Source organism: Babylonia areolata, chromosome 3, assembly GCF_041734735.1.
Source record: "Babylonia areolata isolate BAREFJ2019XMU chromosome 3, ASM4173473v1, whole genome shotgun sequence".
NCBI lineage: Eukaryota > Metazoa > Mollusca > Gastropoda > Neogastropoda > Buccinidae > Babylonia > Babylonia areolata.
Genome location: NC_134878.1, coordinates 6,727,095 through 6,733,004, shown reverse-complemented (window position 1 = coordinate 6,733,004; position 5,910 = coordinate 6,727,095). Strand labels below are relative to the sequence as shown.

The window sequence follows — 5,910 nt, the reverse complement described above, 5'->3', positions numbered from 1 at the left end:
TTTGTCATAACTTGCTAAAGTACTGCACAGCATGTCATCGAAAGTCAACCAAATACGATTGCAGTAATACAAAGTCGCCGGTGACATCTTGCTTCAATGTATCATACCAGCAAGAAAACTTGATAGCAATTCGTATTTGGCCACTTTGTTTCAGAATTGGTTAAAACAATCATCTGATTCTCACAATGACGACGGAATGATGATGAAACGCACGTACAACATACCAAATGTGTGGGGTAAAAATGTATATTCACTGAGAAACAGCACAACAGGTGCATTAAAACTGGTGGAACGAAATCATTTTACGCCGCATGTAAATACTTGTTTGAACCGACAGTAATCTAGCCCCCCCCCCCCTCACCCCCAATTTCCCTGCCCCCCCTTCCCCCTGTATGTACACCCCCCTGATAACAAAACTACCATTCCTATAATTATTACTATTGTGATGCGGTCGTCGTATCTCGGTATTGTTTGTTCTGTAAGTGTGCTTTTCTGTCACAGTGTACAGGCCGCGAAGTCCGCATGGGTGCAACTCTCCAGCCTGGGATGTCCAGTATTGATCTTGTTCAAAATTACGACGACCCCAAAACCTGCTAAAATATACAGGCTGCCCCCATACCCCTCTTCGTCCCGCCATCCTTTTCTTTTGACTTTAAAAACAATGTTTTTTTTGGGTTTTTTACGAGTATACCCCTCAAGGAAATATCGCATCTGCTGAAAATCGTCCGGGTATTGGAACGTTCAAACAATTCCTTTATTTCTCTCGCTTTTTCTCCAAGACATCAACCGTTGCACCGATGTGTTCCGAAATATTCCTGCAAGGAATGCACGCACACGAGTCAAATTTCTATTTTCTTTTATCGTTCATTTCAGCCAGACTTTGTGCCTGAGGATTTTCATGCTGTTCTTAGTAACAGGAAAGCAGCAGCCACACGATGCTTAACGATCGTGATGAGAATATGCACTGGAAAAACAGTCCGTGCCTGTTAAACAGTCTGTTTTAATCACAGTGTCTGGTTTATTCATGTCTTTCGCTGCACTGATTTGAACACGCAACTGAATTGCTCTGAAATAAGTAAACATTGTTCTTCGTCTCTTTATTTATTTATTATTATTTTAACACAAGAAGCTTACTCGCACAGTAGGCCCATAAACGGTTATCTTTTGTCGAAGAAGAAGAGAAAAAAAAAAACGGAGAGGGAGGAATGCTGAAACCGAAAGCAAAGCCAACTCTAAGAGTGCCGCGTCTAGTAAACTGTCATTTGAATGAATAATGGATGATGTCTCGGGGCCCCTGGTTTTGCCAAGACCCCACGCCCGTGTCTGGGGAAACAACCGTGCTGATCCGGTTGCTTGCTTTCGTCAGAATGGACAATGAAGGCCATTGTCCGGCAGTCCAGGGCTTTATTTCCTGTGGCGAGTTCTCGTGATTTATCCCCAAAAATACAACAGAAGAGCGTAGGAATGAGAGAAAAAAAAAAAGAAAGTCAAGATTTTGTAGAGTCCTACACTGAAGTTGGAAGTCCTGGCCTTGAACTTTGTATAATCAACAATTGTTTGCATAATTTTTAATCATGAAGTAAATTATTCTTATTTTAATTCTATAGAATAACCAAACTGACAATCAAGAGAAAAAAACACGAAAATAAAGAATGTTAACTGAATTTTGAAATCATACGGTTCAGACTGAAGTCGGACAGACTAAGGACGATTTCTGTCACATGACAGGATCACGATGTAATTGCGTTTCAATACTGGTTGATTTTTTAAGATATATGCTGAACGGTTTTTTGTGTGTTTTTTTTCCGATAAGTTGTCCAATTGACAATGAATGCTATTCATACCACTGCATTCGATCCTTTGAAGTAGCTTCGGTGCTGTTGACTTCTTTTGGTGATCATCAATGATGTTGTGAAGCTAAAAGTCGCATGGCATGACATATTTTGAACAGCATCGACGAAGAGAAAGGAACTTCTACAGAGAAAAAAAAATCGTAATAAACTGTTCCCTCTGTCAAGAGGTTTGACATAACAACGACGATGCAAACCTTTGTTCGACTCTGTTCATTGCGAGGGCTGAAAGATGGTCAAAAGAGATTTCTGTCAAGTGCGTGAGAAAAGCATTTGTTTTTGACAAAGAGAAAACTCATGAACTTTCTGTCAAACACACGAACAAAATACACTCAACGTTGACTGCAATAACAGTTTAACCACCAAAACCTCGCTCGGAAGAAAGCGCTGGGTTTTCTGCTATCTATATACTACGTATGTAATATTGTACCAAGTTGTTTGTTCGTTTCTTTTTCTGTTGTCTGCATCAAACAAGCTATATTTAGACTGTTGTTGTCTTTGTTGACTTTGTAGTTTGGTTGTATTGCAATATTTGTACTTTTACATGTGGAAACATTTACAAAAATAAAGAAAAAAAATCTTAACTTGTGTGTTGCCGTTTCTTGATCATTTTGAATTCGACTGCATACTGCGTCTTTTGATCGAGCTACGTTTTTTTGCAGGTTTTGTTTGGTAACGAGAGAGACAATGGGGATATAATCATGGAACGAGGTTGCGAATCTTCTTAACTACTGTTATATACACATATTAAAACAAAATAACATTTATGAAATATAAAAAAAAGAAAGTGCTTACCTTCCCTCTCCTTCATTTTACCCCTTCATCTTCCTTTACAACAAGCGAGAAAAATAGTTTGGGGTGGGCAGGGGGACGTCAGTACAATTCTGCCTGTCTGTCTCCTTATCTTTTATCCTGCTGTCATTGTTTTCTTTCTTTTCAGTTCTTTTCTCATATATATTAAGTTCTTCGATAGCATCCGTAATTAGTAGACCTGTACAGATTACGAAATGGGATCGCTTGTAATCAAACGCTGTGTGTGTAATCACAGGAACGAATCAAGTCTTCGACTCTCCTTGAAAGAGAGGGAGAGAAAGCATCAACGTTAGAGACTGATGGTGCACTCACAATTTTCTCAACTGACACGTGTGTTTTTCTTTCTTTTGTCTTTTTTTTTCAAGACATTGTGTCATTGGTCTGCATTCGTCGCTGCCTTGATGATTAGAAGTACAATAGTAACCATAAGGGTATACCTACAATTATGCATGGATGGTTCTTTACGCTTGATTAAACCGATATTAGAGTGCAACTAACCATGACCACCATCTTACAGCGCGTAGCAAAGTTCAAACCTATTTTGACAGCGAAAGTTCGGCAAGAGAGTTTAACACTCGGATAAATATCCACAGAGCAATGACTTCCTTAATTTGCAACGTCGGCTGCACAGCTTTGTAAGCCAAGGAGTGAAAATAAATGCTAAGTGATTAAGCGATGTCCATTTTGGGCACGTTTTATTCGCTTGTTCCTTGCCGCACTGTGATGGGCCCCCAAACTTGGGTTTTGATTCAATGTAACAAAACCAACTCGATGTTGTCACATAAAACATGAATTGTCTGCGTGTCCGAATCAAGATTTCGCGGATTTCCAAGTTGAACAAATTCACATGATTTCGCGAATTTCCAAATTTAACCAGTACGATTGGGGGGTACTTTTAAGTGATGTCGCTGATTTCTGACCAGCAGTAACGCAGTCCAGAGAAAGGAATCCAAATAGATCATGGTTACTGTCATCCTGACCTTATTCAGCTCAGTCTTAGTGAGGTGACAGCTCTTCACGGACGTGCATACTCAGCAGCAGTCGGAGGGCTGAACGTGATAAGGTTCGGCAGAGTAACAGACACTGACTATAGCGATCCAAGCCCCCCACCAACCCTCCCCCATCCCCCGGTTCCCCCCACCCCTTCGTCGTCCTCCTCCTCCTCTCCCCCTCTACTATGTGGTACACACGTATTATATACGTGTTATTTCAGTGTGCCATGCAGACTGAACTAATGCGGTTACAATCAATACCCCCTCAGTTCTTTCTTGACAACAAACGTGACAGGAAGGAAGTCTTGTCTCACTGGCGAAAACATGACCAAAAATTGGGCGTGGGTGATGATATTCATCTCCAATGTGAGATTTCCCATGTGACCATGGCTGGGTGAGATAGAGCGGGTGAAAGCTGGAGGGAAGGAAGGGGGTGGGGGGTGGGGGGGGGAGTATCTATCTGCCTGCTGTATGCATACTACTCAACACTCGCTAACACATTGAAAACATTGTGATAAGTGAAATATTCCATTCAAGACAAACCAGTAAAATCATGTGCCTTGTCCAGAAATATGTAAATATGAAAATTCATTCGTGAAACTTTTGGAAGAGTGGGTAACAATGAACACACAACAATCGCTACCCCTGAAAGCGACCATAAATACGGTATGGGAGGAAAACTGATCTTATTCGATTAATGGGAACTAGAGCGGAAACATCACACAATGAGCCTCGATGACAGCCATACGACGCTTTCTCATGCTATAAATAATGCTTTATATCTGCTGCTGAGGAATCCTGTTTACTTTTCCGATCTCCCTGGTCAACATATGTGCAGACCTGCTAGTGCCTGAACCCCCTTCGTGTGTATACGCAAGCAGATGATCAAATACACATGTTAAAGATCCTGTAATCCATGTCAGCGTTCGGTGGGTTATGGAACAAGAACATACCCAGCATGCACACCCCCGAAAACGTAAAAGCCCACTCGTGTACATACGAGTGAATGTGGGAGTTGTAGCCCACGAACGAAGAAGAATAATTCCTCATGGAGAGCGATCCCGAGCTCAGGTAAGGTAGGAGGAGGCTGGTTGTCACATGCTTGCACAACTCGTCCAGTGATGTCCCTAACATGTTCAACGGGATTCAGATCCAGAGAACGCGCCGGCCGCCCCATTCGTTCGATTCCCTCGCCCTGCAGGTACTGGTTGACTATACGAGCACGGTGAGCGGAGGATTCAACACGTACAGGTGGCTTTGCTGGCCTTACCTCAAGAGCTCCGGCCATCCGCGTTCCCTTGACCTCCCAAGCCAGACGCAATGTGCCAGAGAACATAAAGCTTCGAGTGCAGCTGGTTGGGCCCCTGTTTTGTTCGGCGACGAGTCCAGGTTTTGTCTGGACGTGACAAATCGCCGCTGGAGAGTGTGGCGACGACAAAGGGAAGTGATAAAAAAACTCTAGGGAGAGCTGGGCAGTACAAGATCTTCAGAGAAGAAGCCCCCCTCAGTCAAGTGTTTCGGCCTTTATCTCCTTTAATACAGCATACGTGGTTCAACACATGGTGGAGGTTCACTCATGGCACTGGGTGGAATTTCTATGCAGGGCAAAAACGACCTGTATGTGTTGCCAAATGGCACCATGACCACGGCCAGGTACTGTGATGAGATCTTCCACCCCGCCGTCAGACCCTGCGATGGTGTCAATGGTCCGCTTCATTTCAACGGACAAGAACACCCACCCATCACCGTGCCCCTTTCGCCAACCAGTACCCGCAGAACGAGGGACTCAAGCAAACTGGAGGGGAGCCAGCGCGTACTTCGGTCATGAATCCCACTGAACATGATGGGAAGTCACTGGAGGAGCCGTGCCGTGCATCACCTTTCCTGAGCTCGGGACCGCTCCCCATGAGGAGTGGGACAGAGTTCCCCAATAGTTTCAGTTTCAGTAGCTCAAGGAGGCGTCACTGCGTTCGGACAAATCCATATACGCTACACCACATCTGCCAAGCAGATGCCTGACCAGCAGCGTAACCCAACGCGTTTAGGCCTTGAGAAAAAAAAAAGAGAAAAAAAAGGGTGAATAAATAATAGATAAGCTTACATAAATAAATAAATAAATAATAATTATAATATTAAAAAAGGTAATAATAATAATAATAATAAAAAAAATATTAAAAAAAAACAAAACAAAAAAACAAAACAAAAAAAAACCACACATAAAAAGGAATGCCAACAGCACCCGGTGTTCCCAGGCG

At 42.8% G+C, this 5,910-nt stretch overlaps 1 non-coding gene across 1 annotated transcript in view; it reads right to left on the bottom strand.

Annotated features, from left to right (window-relative positions):
* Window positions 1-5,882: 5,882 nt before the first annotated feature.
* The window catches only part of LOC143280688 (5S ribosomal RNA), a 119-nt gene continuing 91 nt past the window's right edge, over window positions 5,883-5,910 (bottom strand). The window contains exon 1 of the ribosomal RNA XR_013055041.1: window positions 5,883-5,910. This exon is cut by the window's right edge and continues 91 nt beyond it. This is a non-coding gene — a ribosomal RNA (5S ribosomal RNA).